This window comes from Lissotriton helveticus, chromosome 4_1, assembly GCF_964261635.1.
Source record: "Lissotriton helveticus chromosome 4_1, aLisHel1.1, whole genome shotgun sequence".
Classification (NCBI taxonomy): domain Eukaryota; kingdom Metazoa; phylum Chordata; class Amphibia; order Caudata; family Salamandridae; genus Lissotriton; species Lissotriton helveticus.
The window spans coordinates 142,129,501-142,141,791 of record NC_136063.1 but is presented as its reverse complement, the minus strand read 5'-3'; the positions used below and the strand labels follow the sequence as shown (position 1 = coordinate 142,141,791).

Below are 12,291 nucleotides of genomic sequence, written 5' to 3'. Positions count from 1 at the left end.
AGCTCAACCCAGACAAAACAGAACTAATCCTATTCTCTCCAAAAAGTAACCATAGACCAATCCAAGAGTGGCTCAAGAATCTGGTTGCCATAACCTGCCCTCTCGTCCTATCCGACTCAGTTAAGTCTCTAGGCATCACCCTTGACAAGAACTTATCGATGGAAGCCCAGATCAAAAACTCTGCAAAAAGTGCTCTTTTCTCTCTAAAACACCTCAAGAAATTGAAACTTTTTCTTCCCCCTGATGACCTCAAGACAGTAGTCCAATCCCTAGTTGTCTCTAAAATCGACTACGGGAACGCCATCCTAACAGGGACTCCGAAAGCTCACCTAGCCCCTCTAAGGGCAGTGCTGAACATGGCCGCTCGACTCGTATCTGGAGTTAAAAGATTTGAACACATCACTCCAGCTCTCAGCTGCCTCAATTGACTTCCCATGGAAGGGAGATGTATCTATAAATTGGCCTGCATCACACTCTAAACCCTTCACTCTCCTGCCCCCAACTACTTAAATAACAAACTGAGTAGAGCAGGTCAATCCAGAAGACTAAGAAGCTCCAACTCACTCCTTATTCCTCCGAAATTGAAAAAGAAAACCATGGAACGCACTCCCTGGAGTCCTCAGATGCAACCCCTCCTTCTCCTGTTTCAAAAGGGACCTGAAACTCCATCTCCTAAACAAATACTTTCCTGACTAGCGTCAACTAACCTAGTCTTCTGTATTCAAGCTGTCTCCTCTCTCTCTGGATATTCATGGATAGTGGGTGACCGGACTATGTCACTCTCGCCTTTCCTTTTATTGCTCTCTCCTCCTCCGTTGCACTGCATATTTATTGCCCATGCTGTATTTTTTTCTGTGGTTTGCTTCCTTACTGCCGGCCTACTATGTAATGTAATGTCCTTTTGCAAAGAGCTCTGATACTTACGGCTTAAGCTAGCGCTATATAAAACTTGTAAAATAAAATAAAAATAAAAAACAGTAACAAAGGCAAACCCCCCCCCGCCCACAAAATAAAGCACTGAGGACAGAAAAATTGGATTAAGAACCATTAGCATCATACAGTCCAGACAACCACGTGTATTCCAGGATGCAGACACTTGCACTGGGGCCGGGCACGTTCGTTTCATTTGGATGCATCAGAGTAAAAAAAAAAAAAAAAAAAAAAAAAAAGGCGAATAAGCAAATAAACACTTTTTAGGCCCTTCCCTCCTCTATCCATCCATTATCATTTTCAAGACTTACACAGCTGAAATTAGTTTGAGGCTCTATATACCAATTCACTACTAATCCTTTATGGGCTCTGGAGTAGCGTGCTACTCGCCGAAAAGCGCCGAGATGCCTCCTCAGGGGTAGAAAGCGCTATATAAATACAATTACAACAGTCTTTACTAGGGGCACGGGGATCAGTCAATTTCGGAGTTCTGTTGCCTTCTTCTGGGGCGTGCACAGGGCCCACACACCACCAGGTCTAACACATCTGGGGCAGTGTGAATAGGCCTCGTGGTTGGGAGGGGCGCTACGGGCGTCCTGTGTAAGGTGTGGGCGTGACCTCCACCCCCCTGAAGCCCCGGGTCAGGCGCTGCATTGTGCGCTCAGCAGCTGCTGTGCAGCTGTGTGAATATGGACTGCGATGCTTGGCATAACAAAGGTCTTTCCCCCTGCGAGCTGACGGTGATAGCTGCAAGGGGGGCGGGGCACTCACAGCCCAGGTAGCACGCGCCACCAGCCCTCTACTCTTCACCCTGCAGGAGGCGGGGTGGGTTCAGCGGACGAAACGAGGACAACCGGCCTGGGTCTGAAATCAGTCCTGCCTGGAGGGACGAATGGAGGGATCTGAACCTCTGGAAAGGGGGTGGGGGGGGCTGCATACACCAGTGGTCGGGCAATGAGCCCTAAAGTCATTGGGGAACTGCACTAGTCATCCACGACAGAGCTGGCAGCCCCGGGAGGGCTCCATGTAGACTGAAGTCCAGAGGGCCCCATAAACTGACCTCCAGACTTTCATTTAAAAGCTCTGTGCATTCTGGGCCTTGTAGTCTTCCTTTGATTCTGAACTTACACATCTGGAAGCAATCATTTGTATTCAAGGAAACCTGTGACCGAGCACAGCCAACAGAGCGTGTTGCGCCGGCTCCAGGCACTGCACCGAGTGTTTTTATTTCCACTTTGGCGCGCGCCGTAAACTGCAGCTGACGGACTCCTGGGTACCAGCGCGCGCGCTGCAGCGGCCGCCCGAGGATGTGCGCGCAGCAGTGACACACTGTATCTCTACTTTATCCACAGCTGCTGATGCGATATTGTGTAGCACACCCTTCACCCTCCCCCGCCCATTGCACTGTCCTGTCAATCCGGTCTCTGCGAGTGAGGATTACCCATTGAACGTCATGTAATGTAAACATTTTATAAAATCGCCCAATCACTACTGCAGCGCCCTATTGCACTCTTCCGGGTAAGGCGCTGTACAGGCGCTTGGGTGATGCCCGTGCGCACCCTCACCAAAACCTGCTCTTCAAACTCCAGCACGTCTCCTGCAACACACCCCTGTGCACACCCTCACTCACAACCTGCTCTTCACACTCCTGCACGTCTCCTGCAACACACACCTGTGCACACCCTCACTCACAACCTGCTCTTCACACTCCTGCACGTCTCCTGCAACACACACCTGTGCACACCCTCACTCACAACCTGCTCTGCACACTCCTGCACATCCCCTCCCACAATCACACGTGCACACCCTCACTCACAACCTGCTCTGCACACTCCTGCACATCCCCCCACAATCATTTGTGCACACCCTCACTCACAATCTGCTCTGCACACTCCTGCACATCCCCTCCCACAATCATTTGTGCACACCCTCACTCACAACCTGCTCTGCACACTCCTGCACATCCCCTCCCACAATCACTTGTGCACACCCTCACTCAGAACCTGCTCTGCACACTCCTGCACGTCTCCTGCAACACACACCTGTGCACACCCTCACTCACAACCTGCTCTGCACACTCCTGCACATCCCCTCCCACAATCACTTGTGCACACCCTCACTCAGAACCTGCTCTGCACACTCCTGCACGTCTCCTGCAACACACACCTGTGCACACCCTCACTCACAACCTGCTCTTCACACTCCTGCACGTCTCCTGCAACACACACCTGTGCACACCCTCACTCACAACCTGCTCTGCACACTCCTGCACATCCCCTCCCACAATCACGCGTGCACACCCTCACTCACAACCTGCTCTGCACACTCCTGCACATCCCCTCCCACAATCATGTGTGCACACCCTCACTCACAACCTGCTCTGCACACTCCTGCACATCCCCTCCAACAATCATTTGTGCACACCCTCACTCACAACCTGCTCTTCACACTCCTGCACATCCCCTCCCACAATCACTTGTGCACACCCTCACTCACAACCTGCTCTGCACACTCCTGCACATCCCCTCCCACAATCATTTGTGCACACCCTCACTCACAACCTGCTCTGCACACTCCTGCACACCCCCTCCCACAATCACTTGTGCACACCCTCACTCAGAACCAGCTCTGCACACTCCTGCACATCCCCCCACAATCATTTGTGCACACCCTCACTCACAACCTGCTCTGCACACTCCTGCACATCCTCCCACAATCACTTGTGCACACCCTCACTCAGAACCAGCTCTGCACACTCCTGCACATCCCCACCCACAATCATTTGTGCACACCCTCACTCACAACCTGCTCTGCACACTCCTGCACATCCCCTCCCACAATCATTTGTGCACACCCTCACTCAGAACCAGCTCTGCACACTACTGCACATCCCCTCCCACAATCACTTGTGCACACCCTCACTCACAACCTGCTCTGCACACTCCTGCACATCCCCTCCCACAATCACTTGTGCACACCCTCACTCAGAACCTGCTCTGCACACTCCTGCACATCTCCTCCCACAATCACTTGTGCACACCCTCACTCAGAACCTGCTCTGCACACTCCTGCACATCCCCTCCCACAATCACTTGTGCACACCCTCACTCACAACCTGCTCTGCACACTACTGCACATCCCCTCCCACAATCACTTGTGCACACCCTCACTCACAACCTGCTCTGCACACTCCTGCACATCCCCTCCCACAATCACTTGTGCACACCCTCACTCAGAACCTGCTCTGCACACTCCTGCACATCCCCTCCCACCATCATTTGTGCACACCCTCACTCACAACCTGCTCTGCACACTCCGGCACACCCCCTCCCACAATCATTTGTGCACACCCTCACTCACAACCTGCTCTGCACACTCCTGCACATCCCCTCCCACAATCATTTGTGCACACCCTCACTCACAACCTGCTCTGCACACTCCTGCACATCCCCTCCCACAATCACTTGTGCACACCCTCACTCACAACCTGCTCTGCACACTCCTGCACATCCCCTCCCACAATCACTTGTGCACACCCTCACTCACAACCTGCTCTGCACACTCCTGCACATCCCCTCCCACAATCACTTGTGCACACCCTCACTCACAACCTGCTCTGCACACTCCTGCACATCCCCTCCCACAATCATTTGTGCACACCCTCACTCACAACCTGCTCTGCACACTCCTGCACATCCCCTCCCACAATCACTTGTGCACACCCTCACTCACAACCTGCTCTGCACACTCCTGCACATCCCCTCCCACAATCATTTGTGCACACCCTCACTCACAACCTGCTCTGCACACACTCCTGCACTACTTCTTCAACACACACCTTTTTGGATGCCCCCCCCACACTTTTTGCCCCTAGATGCTGGGGTAATTGATCTGAAAGTACTCTCTGCCTCGCTAACCTGGCCCTGCACCAGTGCTCTTTCCCTTAAACTGCAACGGTGAATTGCAACACCCAATTGGCAAAGGACTTTTACACCACTGTAAGGCCCTGGCATATGGCATCACTGGCACACAGGGCAGGGGATGTAGAAGTGGCACCAGGGCTGCAGCATGTATTGTGCCACCCTGAGTGACCCCAGTGAATCCAAAGGCCGCAGGTCTGCATGTCAGCCCTGCACGAGCAGCCTGCCGGCTCGAGTTTGACCCTGCACACCCATGTGTGACACAGTCACCTCACTGCATATAGTGTATGTCAGTCACCCCTAGGGTAGGCCTCCTACAGCACAGGAGGCAGGGTGCAGTGTATTATATGTGTGAGAATATGTTTCCAAGCATAAACTGCCCTGTGGTAGCGTTTGCAACGTTATTCTACCAAAAGTGACCGGCCCGCCATAGGATAACATGGTCTGGACATTGGACATACCCCATATGCCCAACTCCCTTATGGAACGGGCAATGTCTTTCATGTTTGGTAACACACACTGTGCTTTTTAGGGCTCGCCTGCTGATGCGCTTCAGCGCATAGCTGGCGAAGCTCTATAGGGGCTTATCCAGTGTTTATCCACTGGCGATTCCACTGGCGATTCCTTCAAGTGCATGTGCTTTTTAGGTCATTGCGCTTGCGCAAGCCCTAAAAAGCGCGTGCACAATGCCACCAGCCGCCTGCCTGCCTGCCTCGCATTACCACATCAAAGGCAGCCCTCCGAGCGCATTTCTCACCCCCTAATTATTCACGGCCGGCCGGCAGGCACATCAAAGGCTGCTGCTGCCGTGACTCGCATTTCTCCTCCCTCCTCCCCTATCACTGCCCAGGCCGGCCGTACTTTCTCTTTACAAGGGCGCCCATTCCTGAATCACTTGAAATCTCTCCACATTATTTGCATTTTGTTAATTAAAAAAATTAACTTCAACACAGCGTTGCACATTTTTCTCGACTTCGGAAGGATGAGTCCCAATCTCATTTGTACAAAGTGTTGTAATGGGATTATTGGAGAGTTAGAGAAACGTGCTCACAAGTTACATTTTTATGCAAATCATCTGAGTAAATAAACAATAGCATGGTGCCGTTTGCGTCCTTGACTTGATCTGGTTTTTATTTTTATTTTGCTATTATTCTCACAAAGGCTAAGAAGGTCTGCCTACTTTAGTATTAAGTGCTATACGTCGCATAAGCAACAGCTAACCATTCACTCACCCACGCAACGACACTTACCCATGCAACGCCACTCACCCACGCAACGCCACTCACCCACGCAACGCCACTCACCCACGCAACGCCACTCACCCACGCAACACCACTCACCCACGCAACACCACTCACACACGCAACGCCACTCACACACGCAACGCCACTCACACACGCAACGCCACACACGCAACGCCACACACACACGCAACGCCACACACACATGCAACGCCACACACACATGCAACGCCACTCACACATGCAACGCCACTCACACATGCAACGCCACTCACACATGCAACGCCACTCACACACGCAACGCCACTCAACCACGCAACGCCACTCACCCACGCAACGCCACTCACCCACGCAACGCCACTCACCCACGCAACGCCACTCAGCCACGCAACGCCACTCACACACGCAACGCCACTCACACACGCAACGCCACTCACACACGCAACGCCACACACACACGCAACGCCACACACACATGCAACGCCACACACACATGCAACGCCACTCACACATGCAACGCCACTCACACATGCAACGCCACTCACACATGCAACGCCACTCACACATGCAACGCCACTCACCCACGCAACGCCACTCACCCACGCAACGCCACTCACCCACGCAACGCCACTCACCCACGCAACGCCACTCACCCACGCCACTCACCCACGCAACGCCACTCACCCACGCAACGCCACTCACCCACGCAACGCCACTCACCCACGCAATGCCACACACACACGCAACGCCACACACACACGCAACGCCACTCACACACGCAACGCCACTCACACACGCAACGCCACTCACACACGCAACGCCACTCACACACGCAACGCCACTCACCCACGCAACGCCACTCACCCACGCAACGCCACTCACCCACGCAACGCCACTCACCCACGCAACGCCACTCACCCACGCAACGCCACACACCCACGCAACGCCACACACACACGCAACGCCACACACACACGCAACGCCACACACACACGCAACGCCACTCACCCACGCAACGCCACTCACCCACGCAACGCCACTCACCCACGCAACACCACTCACCCACGCAACGCCGCTCAGCCACGCAACGCCGCTCAGCCACGCAACGCCGCTCAGCCACGCAACGCCGCTCAGCCACGCAACGCCGCTCACCCACGCAACGCCGCTCACCCACGCAACGCCGCTCACCCACGCAACGCCGCTCACCCACGCAACGCCACTCACCCACGCAACGCCACTCATCCACGCAACGCCACTCATCCACGCAACGCCACTCATCTATATGCAAAACGAAAAATGTCAAACTCTTCTATTGCGAGACCTATTGCATTTTCAATGCTTGTTAACCCATGACATGATGGTGGTGTTGAGGTTTAACTAGCAGGTGCATAGGTAGCACAGTGAGACAGTTTCCACCAAGTGAAACCAGTGTTCTTGTGCCTTGGCGGGCTTGTCCAAAGGTTTGCCGCCAGGACAGAAGTCTGACCTCATGCTGGGGAGTGTGTGCCGCTCCCAGAGGTCCGAGACAAAGACCTGTGTTAGCAGGAGGGGACACCTCTGCCGACACAGGATGGCTAGTAAATGGGCCATCAGGGCGGTGAGCCTCAAAGGCTTCACCGGCACGCCAGGACAAAGGAACTTGTCCCTCACTCAAAGACAAAGCCTACCCCTGCCCCAGGCACTATTTTCCATGGGCAGGAAGAAAAATGAGTTATTCAGGAGTTGTCCACCTCCACAAGGCTGACCACACCTCTAGGGTGTTGCAGCGGAGGTGTCCAGTCGAGGATGGTTGTGGCCATCTTGAATTTAGTTTGAAAATCAGGTTCTGACTAGGTTTAGCGACAACCCCGAAGGATGCAATCACTACAGGGGCAGATTAGCCGCAGGACCAGATGCCCATTGGCTACTAGGCCTCACACCCACTAACACTCCTCAAATCAAGGATTCAAGGGGCACCTCTGGCACCAGAACCTCAGATTCAGCGTGATGCCAAGAAGAGACAAGGCAGGACTCCATGAAGAGGCGGCACTAAGCTCACACCTGTGGCAGCCACTCTGCACATGCTGGATTTCGACTCAGCCAAGGAAGGTGAGACCCTATACGAACCCCAGACTTCACCAGAACTCCCTTGGGATAGAGGAACTAGTCTCCTGTAGTCTGCAGGCACAAACCGCTAAATCCACAACCTTGAAGTACTGTTCACAGAGCCGTCCGGCGTGGCCGCTCAAAGTCATTGGGAAGGTGGCTTCTGGGAACTGTAGTCCCGACCCTCAGTGATGCTTAGGTTTCTACACCATTCCTCTCGTTCTCTGGAAGAAAATGTCCTCAACTGTAGTGCTTGCAGCTACGAAGGATTGCTGGTGGTCAATCCGACTACTACCTGCTTTACTCAACACTCCAAGAGGAGAGATCCAACTGCACGAATGATAAACTAACCCAGTGGCTCCATCGTAAAGATTTGCATTTGTTTTCACCCTCTCTTGGCACGTCTTTCAGCACTGCTGGCCACCGATCCGTACAGCACTACGGATAGCCAAGAGGGCCTCTGCACCAGAGTCCCCCGAGCCAGGTAGAGTCGATCTGCCTGGAGACTCCTGGTCGAGGGCCAGCTCCTTGCATAAGTCACAAAGGCTGCTGCTCAACACGACCCACAAGTACCTTTTTGTTAGGGTAGCCATTTAAAAATCACGAGCCTGATTGACAGCTCTGTTTGACAACTAAAGTGCACCTCTGCAGCCCACTCCCTTGAGCCAGGTACAATTGTGCTAGCTGTTGTGAACTGGTTTAGGAACTCAAGAGACCTTAATCTGAAGTGGGTTTCGTTGCATACATGTGTTTTTGCAAGGACTGCAACATCAAATGTTTTTCAATGCACAGTACTGATTTATTTAATGCTTGATAATTAATAACTCCGGTTAGCCTGTATTTATCAACTTCCTTGGGGTCTAAAAATATATTAAAATCTGACTAATTTTTATAAATTGGTGTGGGATTTCACTCAGAGTCGTGTCAATTACTTATTGTCCATGTTGGGGATGTGACATGCTTAACACATGTTCCTCTAAGTAGCCTCTCTGCTCTTTGCCACTCTTCCAGGACTGCGAGAAGATGTACGAGGAAGTACCCTGGGTTCATCTGTGTCTGGTGTGTTAGTATTACACGGTAAGGCACCCCAGTCATCCCACATAATACTGTCACCTTGTAACAACGCCCTCACTCACACCCTGATCTGCACACCCTGATCTGGACACACTCCTGCACATCCCCCCCCCCCCCAAATCATTCCTGCACACCCTCACTCACAAGCACTGAATTTGAGCCAGTGGAGGCCACCGGGACATATTTTATTCCGCATCAGTGAGTTTCCTACAGATAAGGAGAGTGAGAAAAACTATACAGGAAGGTGGAGGAAAAGAAGACGGAAAAACCAGCTGAAAGGGAGAAAGCAGAAACCTGCAAGGTGGAGTGAGATAGTGTAGTGTGGCCGGGGGTGTCTGGAAATGAAATAAAGAGGCCTGGTTGGATTTGAGCTGCCAGCCGCAGTATTTTATGCTACAACGTTTAATTGCACCGGCTGCTGAGCAGAGCTTGGGCAACAGCACTCTTTTTTATTATTTTTCAAACTAAGTATTGCTCACAACCTGCTCTGCGCACACTCCTGCACACCTCCTACCGCAATCACCTGTTCACACCCTCAATCACAACCTGCTCTGCACACTCCTGCACACCTCCTCCCGCAATCACCTGTGCACACCTACAAATGACCACAGCCAAACCACTGCACGCCCCACAATCACCTGCAAACACTTGTTACCCTTACGGAAACATGTATTGTCGCAACTTCCAGATGCCAACAAAGGAGGGCTCGTTGTTCGCACACAGTTCAGCCACAAAAGGATCGTGCATGTTGGGGGGTAATATATGTGCGCGTTTTACAAAATATGGATTATCTCTTAAGTAAGTCTGTGGACGTGCATTCTTATGGCTGCGTGACATATACATACTGTAAAGGTAGGCAGATCTACATACATTCAGTGGTGTGGTAAAGGCAAATGATGAATGAACATGTGCTTAGCTATGCCATGCGTGTAAACACGAGCATGGTTGCTACATGCATAGAGTCGAATGGTGCATGCGCGGTACGTCTAAACAGATGTACACTTTTGTGCTACAAGGATGCATAAGTGTTTTGGATGTGCCTAGGAACCCAGTAACCGCTCTATCGTATGCATGCACGTTACATGCATTCACATGGCTTACTACATGACTGCATTTCTTTCACTCACAGCCTGCACGTGCAGATGTGCAGGACACATATGTATTCGGCTGCGTGGCTCATGTAAGTGCAATATTATGGTGCATGTAGGTAGCTATACACAAATCTGTGCATCGTTAGAAGGCATGTGGTAAGCACGTGTGTGCAGACAGAAGTGTGTTAACGTGTGTACCTTTATGGCGGTATGCAGCAGTGGGCCAGGAACATGGGTAAAGTTTAGTAGTCCGCCTGCAAGAATCTTTTCCGATTATAAGAGCTCTAAAGTAGGTTGAAGCCTACTTGTTAGAACACTATACAATTCACAAAACCGAAGTATAGTTACATTAACACAGAGTAAGTGTCATGTTTTTACACTTCGATGTCCTCATATTACTAGATTCATGAGCATCTGAGGATGGGGCAATCTTCACTGGGGGCATGCAGATATCCCATGATCCTCCTGGTCTCGTCATGCGGCGTTGTATTGATGTACGTCACTTGCCCGCCACTGCTTTCCTGCTCCCTCCTTTTATCTCTCATCTCCCTACTTTAAGATGTAATTTGCTGATTAAATTAGCTTTTAATGACCGAAAGGGCAGGGCTTGCCAGCTCATTCTCTCTGCCATTATTCTTGCTAACCACGTAAGCTTGGGCATTACAGAGTTTCTGGGAATAACAAGCATTGGCAAAGCAAATAGATATGGTATTAGTTGCTTACCTGTTTTGACATTTGACAGTGCTCATTAGTCTGAGTATTTTTGGTATCAAGGCTTGCATTGTATGAAAATAAACACGGTCCGTTAGGAAAAATATATTATTTAATGTACAATCACACCATGCACCAGTAGCCCCCTGCACTGCCGGGAACTGCTTATTGTGTGGCGGTGTACCTTGGGTAGAGCTGCATCTGGCCGCTCAGAGTGAGGTGAGCCAATGGCTGAAGTGGGCTGACCCTGTGGCCCACACCACAGCAGGCCGCAGCAAAACGTGAATGACACTACAATCAACCAATGAAAAGAATGGACAGACTGCAAGTCCATTCATGTAAAAACAATAGTATTACGTCATTATTTCGTCATCCTCACACTTTCTAACACTTCCTGGGCATTGGTTGCACCCGTTAAACAGACAAATAAAGCAATAAGCAGCAGAATGGTGATCAGTCAAGCTTTACAAAGAGCCTGCCACTGCTCAGCAAACGTGTTGCTGTGTTTTAATAACTTTTAAACCGTTTGAGCCAGTAACAATTTTTTTGTTAAAATCTGCAGATTATGCAGCAGTTGGAGCATGTGGCAAACGTATACTTATGCGAAAAGCTTCGAGGCCGCACAATCGCATCATTCGGCTGAAAATCCCTGTCTTTCTGTGAGCCATTACTTAATATCTTCAATAAAGAACTTTTGGAAATTTACAGAGCAAATTCGTGGACATTACTTCTTTCTGCGCACACCATTTAAAGACTGTTTGCTGTGGGATGCCGAGAGAATTGTGCATGGAAGGGGTGTGACATCCGTCGTGTCAGTGTCGGATAAATGTAATCATACAAAGCTGGTCATGAGGAATGCAAGATGCAAGCACGCGAGACGCTTCTGTGCGCTACTGTGTGTGTTTTATGCAGTTGTGACGGGTGTGCTCTGTTTCAAAAGTGGGGGCCATGCTCCAGACAAGGCTTTAATAGCACTTATCTCCCCTCCCACTGCCCCCAGACAGGGGTTCGAGTCGTGCACCCCTCCTTCCCAGCCCCAGAAGCCAAAGCCTCACATCTGGCGCCCCTCTGGGCTCCAGCAGCCAGGGCCCCTCCCCTGCCCCCCGGCTCGGGCCGCTCCCTCCCTTCCCAGTAGCCACTGTACCCTCCCACTGCCCCGCTAGAGCTGGCCTCCGCTCCTCTCCCCAGCCCGGGCTGCTGTTCCCCCGCCCTCCTCCCGGGCAGGCAGCGCCCCCTCCC

General features: G+C 51.7%; 1 protein-coding gene across 10 annotated transcripts in view; it reads right to left on the bottom strand.

The window, feature by feature from the left end:
- PLEC (plectin) overlaps positions 1-12,291 on the bottom strand; it is a 1,130,647-nt gene that overhangs the window by 393,076 nt on the left and 725,280 nt on the right. The gene's annotated exons all lie outside the window — the stretch shown is intronic.